Source organism: Microtus oregoni, unplaced genomic scaffold, assembly GCF_018167655.1.
Source record: "Microtus oregoni isolate MIOR12 unplaced genomic scaffold, Mior012 000001F_ref0000356, whole genome shotgun sequence".
Lineage (NCBI taxonomy): Eukaryota > Metazoa > Chordata > Mammalia > Rodentia > Cricetidae > Microtus > Microtus oregoni.
In genome coordinates this window covers 66,631,844-66,649,493 of record NW_024543060.1, presented here as the reverse complement: position 1 = coordinate 66,649,493, position 17,650 = coordinate 66,631,844, and the positions used below count along the sequence as shown (strand labels likewise).

General features: G+C 43.5%; 1 long non-coding RNA gene across 1 annotated transcript; it reads left to right on the top strand.

Moving 5' to 3' along the window:
- Positions 1 to 751: 751 nt before the first annotated feature.
- LOC121461096 lies at positions 752 to 12,794 on the top strand. Its single transcript, XR_005976154.1, has 5 exons — positions 752 to 970; positions 3,738 to 3,827; positions 7,919 to 8,010; positions 9,386 to 9,667; positions 12,565 to 12,794. It is a non-coding gene; the product is annotated as an uncharacterized LOC121461096 (long non-coding RNA).
- The last annotated feature ends 4,856 nt before the right edge of the window (positions 12,795 to 17,650 follow it).

The window sequence follows — 17,650 nt, the reverse complement described above, 5'->3', positions numbered from 1 at the left end:
CGTCTGGAGCCTGTTATTTTACTTTTCACCTTGACGAGTTAGTTAACCTTTTTAAATTTGTGTGCGTATGTTCATCTTTGTACTGTAGAAGTTAATACTATAATGCATGGTAACCCTTTCACGTACTGACCAGTAACAGGCACTAGAGAAGACCTGGGATTTTGAAGCTCTGACCAAAGACGATAGGAGAACCCACAGAGTCAGACGCCAGGCTAGGAAAAGAGGGAAGGTCTTTAAAAACTTCCTCTGCCACAAAATCAGTAAAACGTCAGGTATTGGAGGCAGGTTTTCTCTCCGGAGCTAGATCCCACGGAAGGAGAAACAGAAAAAGGGCTCCAGCCTGACAAGATACCTTGTGTCTGGAGTCCCTGCAGTTTAAAGGCGGAGGCAGGGAGAGTCCTGGGAGTTTGGGCCAGCCTAGACTTTTACAGTGAGTTCCAAAGCCAGCAAGGACTGTGTAGCAAGACCTTTGGAGAGAGAGAAACAGACAGACAGACAGACAGACAGACAGACAGAGAAAAGAAAAAGCCTCTTACAATTCAGAAAGAAGGAGAAAAAAGAAAAGGCCTCTTAGAATTTATAGTGTCAAACAAATACTTCTGCGAAGAGTCTTGAAACAGAAAGACAGAGTAAAAGAAAACCCCTTATTACAAACTTAAGATGCAAACAATCCCATCACTAGTGCTGTATTTAAAGTACTGCCTTGTGTTTTATGTAATTGCAGAACCGTTTGTAAACACTTCCATAATTCCCAAGTTCAAGTCGCCTTCCATGCCTCCTAGGAGAGTGAAGCAAATACCAGACTCCGCACAGTCAAAACTTCGGTTGTCTCCAGCCATACCAATGCGCGCGCGCGCGTGCGCGCGCACACACACACACACACACACACACACGCACGCACGCACGCACGCACGCCGAGGCCTGGAGCCCTAATGAAAGGAATCCTCAATCACAGACTCTCGTCTAACTGGTAAGAGATGTAGCCTGGATTTAAAAGTGAATCTGTTTTCTTACGAGCTTCTCACCACCTAGCCAAGCAGTTCTTAAGCTTGGAAGTGCAGCGCAATCACCCGGAGGGCTTGCTGAGCCACTTGCTGGTCCCCCATCCCCAGCCTTTCACTCACCCGGGCTAGTGCTTCTCAAGGTGTGTCCACGGTCTAGCAGCTCAGCATCACCTGAGAACTTGTTAAAGATGCAAATAACCAGGCCCCGCCCCAGACCTTGTAAAGCAGTAACTCTAGGATAAACCCTGACAATCCTTGTTTAGAGTCCTCCCCCCCGCCCCACCTCCCAGCCAGGGCATTCCGATAAGCTCTCGAGTTAAAGACCTGCCGCATTCTAGAAGCCTAACGTTCACATATATGTTCTTTTCTAATTCTAGTAAATCTGCAGCATGGGATTGTTTTTGTTTTGAAGTCTTGAGGGCTGAAGTCTGTCTCTCAGCCCATTGGAAGCAAATGCCACTGAGCCACATTCTCAGTAAGAAAAAAAAAAGTCTGCTTGTTAATTAAATGACATTTTGGAACATTTTAATTTTTTTATTCATCTTTTTTCCTCTCCATAGGAGATGAGGTGGGGTAAAATGAGTTTTAATGGGAGTTCTTTTTGATTTGTACTTCATTTGAACCAGATAATTCTGGGTTGGGGTTGGGGGGGAGGGGGCGTTGGAACAAGCCTTACTTGAGGACTGCTCGGTGTTGAGGCTTTACCTGCATTTTCTAAATTAATCTTCACTGTGCTGTGAGGTTTTATGGCCTTACTTTTACAAATGAGACTAGCTGAGACAGAGGTGAAGTAATTGACTTAAGGCCACATTCTTGTTCTGGGGTCGAAACGGGATTACTCAAAGTTCCCTCTAATTCCAAAGCTCATGCGTTTTCCATTTTGTGGCTGGAGGCTGGAGAACTGAATTCCAGTGGCTCCACCACCCCAGCTATGCGGCATTGAGTAAGCGATTTCATCTCTATTTTCAATTTCTCCGTCTATAAATAATGTTATCGTAAATCTGCCCTTCCCACACGAGAATGTCAAAATAAATGAGGAAATAAAAGTGCTCTCAGTTCTTTGAGGGAAACCAGTAAAAGGGCTGTAACAAGTGATGGTCTTGTGCGTTTAGACACGGCATCCCGTTTGTGAACTTTTTTCTGGTTCTTCCCTTGATTCACCCAGAAGAGAGCCCCATCCCCCAAAAGTTGTTTAAGTTCATTTGCCAGGGTCTCCTTTCCTAAAGAAGATGACAGAAGATCTTTTTTTCTTTTGAGGGTGGTGGTGGTTTGGTTTGGTTTTTCGAGACAGGATTTCTCTGTGTAGCCCTGGCTGGCCTTGAACTCACTCTATAGACCAGACTGACTTCAAACTCAAAGATCTGCCTGCCTCTGTCCCCCCCCCCCCACACACACACACACACTCCTGTGCTGGGATTAAATGCATGCACCACCACCACCCAGGGACAGAGGATCTTCTCTGTGTGTTTTTAAAACTCTACAGAGACCAGGGCCCAGAGGTTCACACCAGTGCTTGTAATATCCCAGTGTTTAGCATGTGGAGGCAGTTACAAGTGGGAAGGCAGCCTGAACTATACAGTGAGCCCCTGACTAAAACTCAAGGTGCTGGGGTTTAGCTTAAGGATAGAATGCTTAACACGCCCAAGGCCCTGGGTTTTATCCCTCGCCACCCTGCCAAACGCGTAATTTAAATGACAGGAATTTCTTACAAGGTTCACAGATCCTGCTTTGTTACCAAATGCTAGCCCACCCTCATCCTAAAAGCATTTTTAATCCAAACCATTTTTTTTCTTTCCATTCCAGGCACCCCTCCACCCTCCTACCTCCACCCCCCCCACACACACACACACCCTCCCCGACCCCCGGCAAAGGAAGACTTAAAATTCCTGTTATTTTATTATGTAGAAGGATTTAGTTCTTAATCTTTATCTCAGGCCAGACTCCAGGCCCATCTTTACTGACTTAATAGCCAGGTTGCACAACCGCAGGGGATGCTGTTCACAGAGAATACAGCTTGAATGTTGCTCAAGGGGGTGCCAGTCACACCGACCCCATGCCTCGTGGAGCCGTGCAAGGCGAGGACCCAGCCGCTGCTAAGCAGCTATCCGCAGAGCCATTAAGGCAGCTTGTTAAACAAAAGAGCTGCACTTCAGCGTTCACCCTTTGCCAGGCCTGGAGATAATGGGGTTCTTTGTTTATGCTTTGTTTGTTTTAACATAGGCCTGATCCCTTACCACCCAGCCTAAGTCGAAGGCTCCACACTTCTCTGTGGCATTTTTCACTGCCTTCCCCTCCCGATACCATCAAATCTTCCCAAACCTGGGAGCTTTTTAAATGCTTCGGCTTTATTTTTAGGTAGGAGCTTATGAAGCAGTTCAGGCTAGCTTCTAGTTCTCGTTCCTCTTGCCTCCACCTACCAAGCACTGGGATTACAGACAGTGTCACCCTGCCTGACTGGAGTCTTTTAAACGTGAAGATGATCACACTTTGTCTACCTCAACTTTTCTGCCTTCTTTGGCACAGTGCTTGAAAAAACACTGCTTTGGGTGGGGGCACTATGGACACTGTGTGTGTTGAAGTATAGGTAGAAGGAGTTGAAAATCCGCTCTACAATGTGTTTGTCCCATAATTTTTGTACTGAATTGTACTGAATTTTGTACCGAAAATAAATACATAACCTCTAAGTTTGCTCTTTTTTTTAAGATATTTTTTTCTTTTTGAATTTGTTTTTAGACTTACTTTCTGTGTATGAATGACTTGCCTGTGCCCACAGACATCAGAAGAGGGGAACTGGATCTCCTGAAACTGGATTTATAAATGTTGGTGAGCCTCCACATATGTAAAGGGAATTAAACCCAAATCCTCTATCTAAGAGCATCCTTTGCTCCTAACCATTGAGCCATTTCTCCAGCCCCAAGATTTATTTTATTTTTAATTATGTGTGTAGGCGTGTGTCTGCATGTGAGTATATATATACTTGTGAGAGCAGCTTCCCGTGGAGACCAGAGACTTTAGATGCCCTGGAAAGCCAGTTTCTTTTGATTGTGAGCCTCCCACCACTGGCACTAGGAACCCTTGGGGGCCCTGGGAAAAGAGTGCAGTACATGATCTTGTTTGTTGTCAGTTACTCGTGGGAGTAGTATGGGTTTTATTATTTGTGAGTTTGTTTGTTTGGTTTGTTTTCCTGTGTATGAGTGTTTTACCTCCAGGTACGTCCGTGCACCAAGTGCAGGCATACAGAAACCAGAAGAAGTCACAGGTGATTGTGAGCTGCCCTGTGAGTGCTGGGAATCAAACCCAGTCCTCTGGAAGAGCAGCCAGTGCTCTGAATCACAGCACTCTTTCCTGCCTTTTGTTTTGTTTTTGAGACAGCATCTCACTGTGTCTCCCCAGCTGGCCTGGATGGACTGTAACTGTGTAGACCAGGCTGGTCCCAAACTCACAAAGCTCTCCTATCTCTGCCTGTCAAGTGCTGGCATTACAGACATCCACCACGATGCTCAGCAAAGAACCATATAGGCTCTTAGCCGCTGAGCTGTCTCTCCAACTTTATCAACTCAAAGCTTTAAAATTGAGGCCAGGGATGTAGCTCAGTTTGTAGAATGCTTGTGTATAAAAATCCTTGGCTTTGCCGGGCGGTGGTGGCTCACGCCTTTAATCCCAGCACTCGGGAGGCAGAGGCAGGCGGATCTCTGTGAGTTTGAGACCAGCCTGGTCTACAGAGCTAGTTCCAGGACAGGCTCCAAAGCCACAGAGAAACCCTGTCTCGGAAAAAAAAAAAAAAAAAAATCCTTGGCTTTGGGTGTAGAGAGATGGCTCAGGGCTTAGGAGCACTGCCTGTTCATCCAGGAGAGCTGGGTTCAATTCCCAGCACCCGCATAGCAGCTCACATCTGTCTGTAACTCCATCCAGTTCCAGGGGATCTGACACCTTCACCCCAATGCACATAAAACAAATTTAAACAAATTATTAGAGAAAAATCCCTGGATTTGACTCTCGTAGGACCGCATTGAAGTTTTTTTAAGAGCATGGAAGTACTGATGCACACCTATAAGCCCAGAATTTGGGAAGTAGAGACAGAAAGGTCAGGGGTTCAAAACCCTGTCCCCAATTTCTCTTTTTCTGGCCACTCTTGAAACTTAGCATACTCTGGCAAGCATCTGGCACAAGGCACCATTGTCTTTGGTTCAGACACCTCTTGCCTTCATCAAAGTTAGTGAATTGTTCTCCCTCACAAGTAAAATCTCCACTCTAAGTCTGAGCCACTAAGGTAGAAGAGAACATGGGCATTTTAAAACAATATAGAATCTTATTGTAACTATTTATTTGAATGTATTTTGAAAGAGTTTAAAGGTATTTTCTTGGAGAGTAGTTCCCCAAAAGGCAAGTGTAGACAACAAATTATATAGTTCACACCAACGGGTTTTGTTTTGTTGTTTTTAACAAAGTGAGTAGCTCAGGCTGGCCTTGAACTCACTAGGTAGCCAAGGGTGACGTGAGCTTGTGAGGTGCTGGGGATGGAAGGATGGAAGCCAGGGCTTCACGCATGTTAGATAAATACCGGAACAACTGAGTTACATGCCCAGATCGCCTACCACCACCAACTTAAAGGAGTTGTAGATTCTAGCTGTCAACTGTTTGGAAAGAGAAAAGACAATATCAGATACTTAGAGGTAACTCTGAGATTGAGATTGGATCTTTCTGTCCCCTTTGTTCTGAATGGAGAAAGAGCCCCAGAAACAGCTGCACAGCTGGTTAAGGTAGGATAGCAAGGGACAGAGCTGGGCTTAGAAACAGACAGTCTGTCTCCTGAGACACGGTCCTAACCACTAAACTAGTATTTATGGAGCTTTTCCCATGTGACAGAGCCATGACTGCCTCCCACCTGGAAGACCTTATTTATGGAAGAATGTGCCTATCTCCTCCAGGCCTTTTAGAGGAATCTGTAACCAACCCACAAGAACCTTCTCATCTCCCTCCCTCTGCTTCCCACGATGTACTGACATGTTGATCATCTTCCTTCTGAAGTGTATGAACTACCAGACATCTGAAGTTTTCTGAAGTCTCATATGATACTTGTGTGAAGTTTGTTTTTACCGAAAGTTACTACCAAGTCTTCTGCCCATAGTGAAAGGTTTTGTTTTGTGGGTTTTTTTTTTTTTCTCACAGACAATGGATGCAAGCTAACAAGATCAGCACTGGAAACCAGTATCTGCAGTCATGTTGTGCTGTGGTAGAAAAATGGGAGCTAGTAAGAGTGAATCTGAGCAAAATGTCACCTTGTCACAAATGTAGCAAAGCCTCAAAAATAACCTCAAGGGAATAAGCACCGATTTTTTTATTATATTTTGCATTTTATTTTCAATTAGCTATTAAGAAAAAGTATTAGAACTTACACTGGTCTATAAAAGGGTTAAATTAATTGGCGTCTTGTCCACAGGAGTACGTTATTTTAATGAGTTTAAAGAATAAAGGGTTATAATCCCAGCACTCGGGAGGCAGAGGCAGGTGGATCTCTGGGAGTTCGAGGCCAGCCTGGTCTAAAAGAGCTAGTTCCGGGATAGGAACCAAAAACTACGGAGAAACCCTGTCTCGAAAAATTCAAAAAAAAAAGAAAAAAAAAGAATGAAGGGTTACATTTCCACCTCTACTCTCTTTTTCTTCTTCTTCTTCTTCTTCTTCTTCTTCTTCTTCTTCTTCTTCTTATTTTTTTTTTTTTAACCAAAGTGGTGGCTCAGGGGGAAAGGGTGTTTGCCCAGTGACCTGTGGTTGATAACTGGAACGCACGTGGCATGCGGGTTGTTCTCTGAGGACCCGCCTCCTGCCACACACACACACAGAGAACACATACACTATAAATATTTTTCACGTCATTTTAAAAATGGTTGCCCCTCTGACTCGGCCTCAGATTTTCCTCCTGGAAAATACAGATGCTAAACGCATCTTTCTGTCATGGAGATGTTTTGAGACGTAGCTAATAAAGGATTATAAAGCACAGGGCTTTGAAGTATAAAGCCCTGCATAATTAGTAAATGCTATAATAATCATCCTTATAATAATAGTAATTTTCAGCCAACACATCAGCCAGCCCCAGATGCCTTTAGTCACCTCCCAATTAGACAAAAGTGTATATGCCAACTATGAAATACAATCAAAACCTTAAACCACAGACCAGTTCCATCCCCTCCTTCTTGCCCTGCCAGGGAGACAGCCTAGCCCCGGTGCCTCCTAGCAGTGAGACCAGTTTGTGCAAAACAAACTTCTCTGGACTGATCCTTTTATTTTTAAACCATGGTTATTTACTGGTTTGCTGGAGATATATGCATTCGTGCCGCAGTGCACGTGGGAGGTCAAAGGACAACTTGAGAGAGTAAGCGCTCCTCCGTCCACCACAGGGACCTCAGGGACAGAACTCAGCTTCCTCAGCCTTGGCAGCAAGCACCTTTCGCGCTGAGCCGGCTCGCTAGCCCATGGTCTGTTTCTTTAACTGTGAAGTGATGACTGGTGGTGCCCAGCTGTGTTTCTGTGAGAGATTAACAAAGTAATACTAATAGAATCCGTCCGGAGGTATACTAGAAGAGCTTAATGGATGTCAGTAAGGACGGCAACAAGGCCCGATGCATGAAAAAGCTTAAAATGGACAATAATCTAGCCCATGCTTTTGAATAGAAGAGAAAGTAAAGTCAATACACGCAACCTGAAGAATGATTTAAGCATTTACCAAACAGAGTCTAAGCACTTGAGTGCTAGGTTCAGATTGCACAGGGAACAGTGGACCACTTTATTTCCATTTATAAACGGCTGATTTTGTAATAAATGACTATGTTTGGGTTGTATATGATAGGGGTGGGTTAAACGTGAAAGTGTCGCTTTCCCTCTAGTGACCCCAACCCCTGGCTCCTTCCTCTCCACAGATGTGACCAAAGCCGATGGATCATTATACCGGTTTCTGGGCCCTCGCCTGATCTCTTACATTCCTACAAACAAAATCCAACATTCAGGCAATGTATGTACTTACAACATTTATGCTTAAATCCCTAGAAGAACAGAACCTTCTAAAGATTATTTTAAGAATTTAGCATATAGGGCTGGAGAGATGGCTCAGTGGTTAAGAGCACAGGCTGCTCTTCCTGAGGTCCTGAGTTCAATTCCCAGCAACCACATGGTGGCTCACAACCATCTGTAATGAGATCTGACACTCTCCTCTTGTGTGGGGGCATACATGGAGGCAAAATGTCGTATACATAATAAATAAATCTTTAAAAAAAAGAATTTAGCATATAATATATAAATATATAGTTTACATATATATTGTAATTTAATATAATATAAATAATATGATATCTATGATATCTATTTAATACATTAAAGTTTTCATTGACTTATTTATATATCTTTATGGAATATAGTGTGATAGTACAATATATGTATACAATATCTAACAATAGGATTGAGGTAATTGATATATTCCTTATTTTAAACACTTATCCCTTCTTTGTATTAAGAATTTTATAATTCTGTGAATTTTGCATTTGTATTTTGAATTTGTATTTGAACTTGGTATTGAATTTCATAACACTGTAAAAAAATTTTTTCAGAGACAGGGTTTCTCTCTGTAGTTTTGGAGCCTGTCCTGGAACTAGCTCTTGTAGACCAGGCTGGCCTCGAACTGAACTCACAGAGATCTGCCTGCCTCTGCCTCCCGAGTGCAGGGATTAAAGGCGTGCACCACCACCGCCTGACAACACTGTGAATGTTGAAGTATTGAGTCAATTGTGGTTTTTTTTTGTTGTTGTTGTTGTTGTTGTTGTTTTTGGTTTTTCGAGACAGGGTTTCTCTGTGGTTTTGGAGCCTGTCCTGGAACTAGCTCTTGTAGACCAGGCTGGCCTCGAACTCACAGAGATTCGCCTGCCTCTGCCTCCCGAGTGCTGGGATTAAAGGCGTGCGCCACCACCGCCCGGCTTGAGTCAATTGTTATGTGAGGAGTGTAGCTCAGAGGTAGAGTGCTTACCCACTCTACTCAGAGCCCTAGGTTTGAAATGCAGGGCGCGCGCGCGCGCGCGCGCGCGCACGCGCACACACACACACACACACACACACACACACGAGTCAGCCATGATCAGCCCACTGTACTATGAATGCTGCCTGCCCCTCTGCACCCATTAATGCGTGCGTGGTCTTAAACTCTGTGATATTTACCAAGCGGTGATCTAAATCAGGAACTTGCCCATATGCCGTTTTACCTCCCTGAAAACAATGCCCGTTTAAGACTCCTGTTGGAACGAGCTGCAGTGCAAATGCTTCCTTTCTTGGTAAAGCAAATTTCATTTTCCATCACATTTTCAATGCCGTGTAATAGAATCCCCTTCTAATCTCCACAGAGTGTATGAGGGCGAGGAACCCAGAAGCCCAAGGAGTTTTCTAAGCGGTGACTGTGGAGAGCAGCCAAGGATGAAGAATGGTGCCAAGTGCAGAATCCTCGAGTTGCTCCCTGCAAGAGCAGAAACGCGTGCACAAAGTGTACTTCACAGGGGCAGAGCATCTCACCTACAAAGATAGAGCACGGGCGGATAATAGTGGGGATCAGGGAATAGAGTGTTTCAGGAGCATGTTCTCTGAAGAGAAAGCCAACGACTTTTGGAGAAGGAAGAAAGGAGAATTAAGTAAGAAGTCCTACTACACATATTTAAAATGTTTCTCTTATAGTAAATTAATGGCTGAACTCTTATTACTCCTACAGCAAGCTTGATGCACTTAAAAAGATACATACAAATGTGGAAATCCAAAGTTATTCCTGATTTGAAAGGTGTTTAATTTGAAATATCCCTGGACCCAAACCACTGCAAATGTTTATTGCGTGCTTATTGTGCACGGGGCACAGGATGTTACAGAGAATACCAAGAACGCCGAGCACCAGAAGAGAATAAAAATGCCAGTTGGGGAGATGAGTTGTGGTCTCATAGAAACGAGCCATAAGGCTGCAGCGCATCTCGTGATGAATGCAGAAGGAGTAAGAGAGTCGTTAATTTGGGGAGACTGTTTCCATCATTCATGCTCTTAAGACCAACTCTGAGATGGGACTTAATATTTTAAAGGATTTGTAAAGGATCCCGGCATTTTTTTATTTTAAGTATGGCTGTGAGGAAGTTCAAAGCACAACTAGGAACTCTCCTGCCTCAGACTCCCAAGATCTGGGATTACAGGCACTCTTCTCCACACCTGGTCTTCCGCATGATTGTAGTTTTAAAGCGTGATGTTAGTCCTTATGGAGTCCTGTAGCAAGACCTCCAAGACAGGTCGCTCCTGTGTTTCCCCTCAACTTCTTACATTTGAAACACCCAGAACTCCATCCTTTGTCGTCTTCATCTGTTTTCCTCCATTAGTGATCTCATCCACTTTCAAAGATGTGAATGTTATCTATAAGCTAACCATAGACAGAGGATTTCTGGGGGGGGGGGGGGAAGAAAATCAAGAATTGAAAATGTTAAGTTGAAAATGTCTCCTCTACTCGGATAGTATCCAAAAGGAGAAATTCCCACAGGCTGCTGTAGTGCCCTGAAAACAGGCTAGCAAGAGAAGACTCTTCAAGTTGAGCGTGGGCCACAGCCAAAACTAAAACCTGGAGGCAGAGCAGGATGGTGCGCTGGAGTCAGAAAGGAGACAGCATTCTAAAGTGAGGGGATGGGATAGGTGGGGGGGGGGGTCCCTGATCAACCTCCTTTGGACCACTCCTTCATGCCACTGTTCCTAGGGTTAAGACCCCATCATCATCATTTGATTTAGGTTTCTAATGAACTGATGTAGGTATTGGGAGAGGTGATGGAGGAGGACTATGTAGAAGGATGAACAAAACGGCTGAGGCTGAAAGCAACTGTTTGCAATCCTATGTTTCCAGTACACTGTCTAGACAGATGCTTCTCCCATTGTTTCTGTGACACACTCTGCTTTTCACTTTAGTACCCTTTTCACAAGTAAAGTTTGCAGAGTCCTCTTTCCATATTGGAAGGCCTGGCCACTTTTCTATGATTGCAGTTTACCCTGCTTTCTGTGTGAGCATAAACACATAAAATATTTATACATCCCTCCAATCTATAGAAAAGTCACTTTGGGGACTTGAAAACAGACTCGTTACAGATGGAGAGGATGTGAGAGAAATGCCCTCAGTGTGCTGGCTCAGACCTGCAATGTCTGCCCAGCACTGTGCCTCCTCTCATAACGGGATGCTCTGCTGAATGAGCCCTTGTATGTCAAGATTCAAAACGTTCTTGTTTGCTCCAGTCGAACAAAGCTCTCACAGACAGTGGGATCTGCAGGGCAACCGCCGAGTGTATTAAACCAATGTTCCTTCGACCACACTGTGAATGGTTTATCGTAATGGCAGTTCACACCTTCATGTATAGAGGCTGGTGTGCTGTTTGCGCAGCCGTCCTGCACAGAGCCCCACTGACTTCAAAGGAAGTGACATAGAACAGAACCCCAAGGTGTAAGGAGAGGCAAGCAGTATCTCCTCAGAACCGGGCTAGTTTTGGTTATTTGTTTGTTTTTCATGCTCTCTGTAGAATTGGCTAGATTTATATACTAAATATCTAAAGACAGGCTCCTACTTTAACAGTTTATGAGTTGTCAAGTTTGTGAATATGTATTGAGAAACTAGACATTGAACTGTTTTTGTTGTTGTTTTGGCTTTTTTTTTTTTTATGAAGGAGGGAAAGAGGGTTGTAGTGTAAAAAAACCCATCCCAATCCCGATCCCATGGTTTTCTTACACTACAAGCCCCCAAGAGGCTGAAGCAATGTTCAACAAGCTTAGTAGTTCTGTATAATGGAAGCCACCTTGATTCAAACCCTAAGGGGAGGCAAAGAGGAGGGAGATGAGGAAAAGGAAAAAAAAAGAAAATATAAGTGTATATTAAATATTTAAACAGTGAGGCCTTTCTAAGCTGAAAAGCAAGGAGAAATCACTAATGATTAATAGACTAACCTACCCAAATTTTACTATTTCTACATAAGCAAAATCAAAATAAGATAGACTCAAAAGGGAAATAAAAAGTTGTGGCGATTTTGGAAGGCATAATAATGATATTTCTAATGTATTAGAAATTTTTGCACATTGGCTAAAAGTAAAGCAAAATAAGTTCCAGATGGATGGAGTCAAAAGTAGGACTTTTTAAAACTGTCCAGCAAAAACAGAGTAAAAGAGACTGTCCAGCCCGTGGATAAGGAAGTGGGATCTGCAGGGTGACCACCTGCAGAAAGCCTAGTCATATAAAACTATGAAGAAACATATCAACACATTTAACCATATAAAATTTAATTTTAAAAATTAAAAAAATACAATTAGAGTTTTAGGTATAGCCCAGTCATACAACATGTGCTTAACATTTTAAATTTTAAGTTCTGGGTTTCGGCTTTGGTATATCAAGAAAGAAAAAAAAAAAGAAAACATTTTCAGTTAACTTAGAAAATATTTACAACAAACAATTCTTTTAAATTTACAAAGAACTCAGTAAAATTGACTTTCTTATTAAAGAAATATTGATGTAATTTTTTTCTTATTTCAGGTGCATAGGTGTTTTGCCTGCATGTATATCTGTGGACTATGTGCATGCCTGATGCCCACATAGGCCGGAAGAGATCAGTGGATTCCCGGGAACTGGAGTTATAGAGGAGTGTGAGCTGCCATATGGGCTCTGGGAATTGAACCTTGGACATCAGGGAGAGCAGGCAATGCCCCTAACTGCGGAGACACATTTCCAGCCCCTTGACTTACTTACTTTTTTTTTTTTTTTTTTTTTTTTTTGGTTTTTCGAGACAGGGTTTCTCTGTGGCTTTGGAGCCTGTCCTGGAATTAGCTCTGTAAACCAGGCTGGTCTTGAACTCACAGAGATCCGCCTGCCTCTGCCTCCCGAGTGCTGGGATTAAAGGCGTGCAACACCACCACCCGGCTTACTTACTTATTTTTGCTAAAGTACTGGAACCATTCACAGTGGTGTCCATCTGAGCCCTCAGGAGGCAGAGGCCAGAAGATTGCAGGTGAAGGCCAGTTTAAACTAGTTGGTGAGAACATACACAAGGAAGAAAAGAAAAGGGAAAGGGAAAAAAAAATTAAAAGCACTAAAAGTTCCCTAGAAAAAAACAAAGAATTCAAATATTTTACAAAAATATATACAAAAATATACAATGGCTGACTAACAAGCGTTTGAAAAATGGCCAGTTACTTATAACAGGCTTGATGGAATTCCCCCTTTTTTTTTCTCCTGGCTTCATATTAGTTGATAGCAAAAGATGAACCTGTTTGCTGTAGTCCTCTCCAATGCAAGCAAATAAAAAATATCTTGAAAAATGACTTCGAAAATCAACAAAACGAAGCGCTGAGAAGATGGCTTGGCCAGGTAAGAGCTTGCAATAAATGTGGAAGGTCTGGGTCACCAGTACTCACACACAGCACACAAATAAACAAAAATATGAGTGCGCGACCCTGAAATCCCAGTGCTGGGGAGAGACAGAAGGATGCCCAGGGCTCACTGACCAGTCCCTTTAGCCGAACAATGAGCTCCAGGTTCAGTGAGAGAACCTATCTCAGAATATAAGGTGGCTAAGGATGGGCTTAGTTGGAAGAATTCCTAGGGTTTCATCCACAGGACCAAGTAAACTGATGGCGCACATCTGCAATATCAGCAGTTGGGAGGGGGTCGTAGATGTGGTCAGGAGTTCAAGGTAATCTTTAATCCCAGCACATAGGAGGCAGAGGCAGAGGGATCTCTGTGAGTTCAAGCCCAGCCTGGTCTACAGAGCTAGTTCCAGGACAGCTAGGGCTGTTGGACAGAGAAGCCTTGTCAAAAAAATAAAAACAACACCTAAATAAATAAATAAGTTCAAGGTCATCCTCAGAACATATGATACATAAGACCCTGTCTTTATGTGTATATATATGTATATTGTATACATACATATATATATATATATATACACACACACACAAAATATGATAGAGAAGAGGTTACCATTGTTAACCTCTGACCTACACACAAACACACACACAGCATGAGCAGAAAATGAGCTTTCTGTCCCCAGGGAAAAGGCAAACTCCGGGGACCAGACAAGCCCAGACTTGTCTGATCTGGTAATGTGACAGCGTAAAGATGTCCAACGATTGGCCAGATGCGTGGACTTAAAACCAACTGCTAGAATATTGAGGGTAATGGGTACGTGTGTCGGAGAAGAATCTAAGAGAGGCTGGGAGTGCTGAGGTAAGTAAGCCCTGCAGCCGTAGGTTAGAGTTGAAGCCATCAGTGTGAATGGGGGATTTTCTTTGTTTTCCCTTGTGTATCACTTCTGTTGTTGTGTGTGCCTGTGAGACCTGGTGTGAGTACATCAGAACATACAAGCAGAATCATGAGACTATCTTTGGGAACTGATTCTCCCCTTTGAGAACTGGATCCTGGATCGAGCTCAGGTCGGCACAATCCACACAGTTCTCCCTCACACCAACTACAACTGTTTTTATACCACTGCTGTGTTTACTGCCTGTCGCTGTCACAGAAGTCTAAGCGATCTTGCCATTCTATGTCCTTCCTGCCTTGCATAGTCTCTTCGATAGCCCTTGTAGTTGATGTTTTTCGTGAATTCAAAACATAACCACAGAATATATGCCAATGAAAAAGAATATGAAAATATTTACACAAATTTACTACGTGTGGATGAGGGAAGAGCATTTGCCTAGCACTTGAGCGACCAACCCTGGTTACTTTCCAACACTGGAGAATAAATAAACCAACAAACAAACTTAGTCTGTGTTAGGTCCTAGGGATGAAAGAGGAGAACATAAAATTTTGTTTTACAGGGTTTTCATTGTTGTTGATTTTATAACATTTCTATTTTGTGGCAGTGTGGTTGTGGTGAGGTGCCGGTGGGTTATGTGAGTGCCGTGGTATGCAACTTGCCCAAGTCAGTTCCCTCCTTTACCATGTGGGTCTTAGGGACCAAACTCAAGACACTAGGCTTGAACCATCCTTCCTGCCTTTAAAACAAAACCCAAAAAAACATTATTTATTTTTAAGGCAATGGCTCTTATAGTTCAGGATAGGCGCAACCTCTCAAAGGAAAGGGTGGCCTTAACTATTGATCTCTCTCTGTCTCTATCCCCCAAGTGTTAGGATTACAGATGAGGACTGATCTTCTAGGTGCTATGATAAAACACTCTCACCAAAAGCCACATAAAGGAGGAAAAGAGTTTATTTAGCTTATACTTACTTCTAGGTTACATTCTGCAGGAAGTCGGAAGGCAACTCAAGCAGGAACCTGAAGGCAGGCATGCTTGCTTTCCCATGATAGCAACTCTAACCAGGCAGGCGACTCACTCCTAGCAGGAAATACAGCAGACACTGGGGAGGAATGCTAGTTGGTGACTCATGTATGCTCAACGCTCCGCTAGCTTTGTTACACAACCCAGAACTCCTTGCCTAGAGACCACCCACAGTTGGCTTTGCTCTCCCACGTCAGCTAACAATCAAGACAGTCCCCTACAGGCATGCTCGCGGGTCAGTCTAATGGAGGTGACTCATCAAATGAGGCTCCACTCCTGGGTGATGCTAGGTTGGGTCACCTACAGATATAACTAACCCCGGCAGCCGCTGTGCTTGGTTCTCATGTGGTTTACAATCTAGAAGATGGAGAAGCAAGCTATCGCAACTCTCCATGATTAGGGCTGTGGTGGGGAAGTATGGGCAGTATAGTATGCATGGGAGAAGTCCTACTCTCTGGGCTCAAGGAAGATGATCACAAAATATTCTCTAAAGGACATGCTCTCCTAGTGAAACCTAATGGACGGATGACTTGGTCATCCAAAACACAAGGAGGTAGGTCAGAGGCGAAGTGGAGCAGATATCCGATTAAGGCATACCATGGAATGTTCAGCATGCTAAAAAAAAAAAGTCCTTAGGATAGGCTATGGGGGGAGGTAGTTTTGCAAACACGCACGCGTGCGCGCACACGCAAGTCTGCACTAGTCTAGATAAATAAGCTAGCATCATTCAGCCAATCAAATTTAGGAAATTGAATGAGTACTGAAAGGTTGCATACAGAAGCAACATGATCAGTTTTATGTTGCGCAAAGGTCATTCCTTCCGAACTGTGTGTAAGGGACTGAACACCAAGAGTCAGAAGGCGGCAGCAGTGATCTAGATAGAAGTTGGCAGGAAGTGACCTAAGCTAGGCGGTCAACAATGGCATTTAAAGAATAAGGTAGAAATGAAAGAAATGATAGGTGGTGGTGGTGGTAAAAATTAGCATTCAAATAATTTGATAAACTGTATGAGGGCAAGTAGTTAAATATTTGGAGAGAAAAAGATCCTTATTTCAGATTACATCAAAATTGATCCCAGGTCAGTGAAAGACTTGAATGCTTAAAAGTGAAAATATAAAACTTCCAGGAGAGTTCTGGCCAAGATGGTCCTCCAAAGCTCCCCGTCTATTCCACTTGCGCCAACAGCCAAAGAAAACCGGTCTCCTCCAGAGATCATGACGCATGGGGCTGTAGTCTCGAGAAGGTGGAAAGACCCAGACACAGCAGATAATGACTGAACAGAGTTGGCCTTTGGAGTGGTGATTGGGTTTGCAGCATCTGCAATCTTCTTCTAGAGTAGGAATTTCGAAATGTTAGCCTAGGAACTGCTTTGGGATTAGTAGCTAGAGTCAGAATGTGGGTAGCCATAAAAGCCAGATAAGGCAGGCAGGCGGACCACAGGAAATAAGGGGAGAAACTAAGCCAAAACAAACACACACACACACACACACACACACACACACACACACACACAAATGAGTCTAAAGGCTGTTTGAACATCATGTTGATGGGTAAACCATGGGTTGGAAAATTCAGACTACACAAGGCATGCACAGCAGACATTCACATAGCTGCTTTAGCTCCTGTTCTCTGCTTTGTTTCCTTTTGTTTCTGAGACAAGGTCTCCTGTAGCCTAAGCAGGCCCTGGACTCACTATGCAGCTAAGGATGGCCTTACATTTCTGACCAGCTATCCTCCATCACCTCCTACGTGCCGAGTACAGGCATCCGCCAACACATCCAGTTTTATGTGGTGCTGGGATAGAATCTCGGGCTTCCTGAGTGTGAGGCATGCTTTCTACCAACCGAGCTACATGCCCAGGAAGTATGTAGCTAAGACTTTTTAGCTCAAGAAGTCTGATGGGGGAACTGGCCGGAAGATGATGGAGAGATAGCTCAGCAAGTTAAGGCACTTACTAGCTGCCAGGTCTACTAACCTGAGTTTCATCCCCAGGATCAACATGGTGGAAGAATAGAATCAACTCCTATAAATTGTCCTCAGATCTCCATACATGTGCTTGGCATGCACATATCCAATACATAGGTTAAATATGTAAATAATTAGATTTTTAAAAAGTCTCACCTTTTGAACACTTATCACTATCTTAAACCCAGTCCTCCACTTGGCTCTACACCTACACCTCTTCATCTGAATGTTGTTGGAAGACATGCGCACATACAGACATGCGCACATGCAATGGTCCCTTGCTACAAGTTCCTCTTTGTGTTACCCCCAGTTACGGTCAGGTCCAAGCACATTCTCACTCTGCTAGGCCAGTCATACTTTCCTTCAGCTCTTCGAAT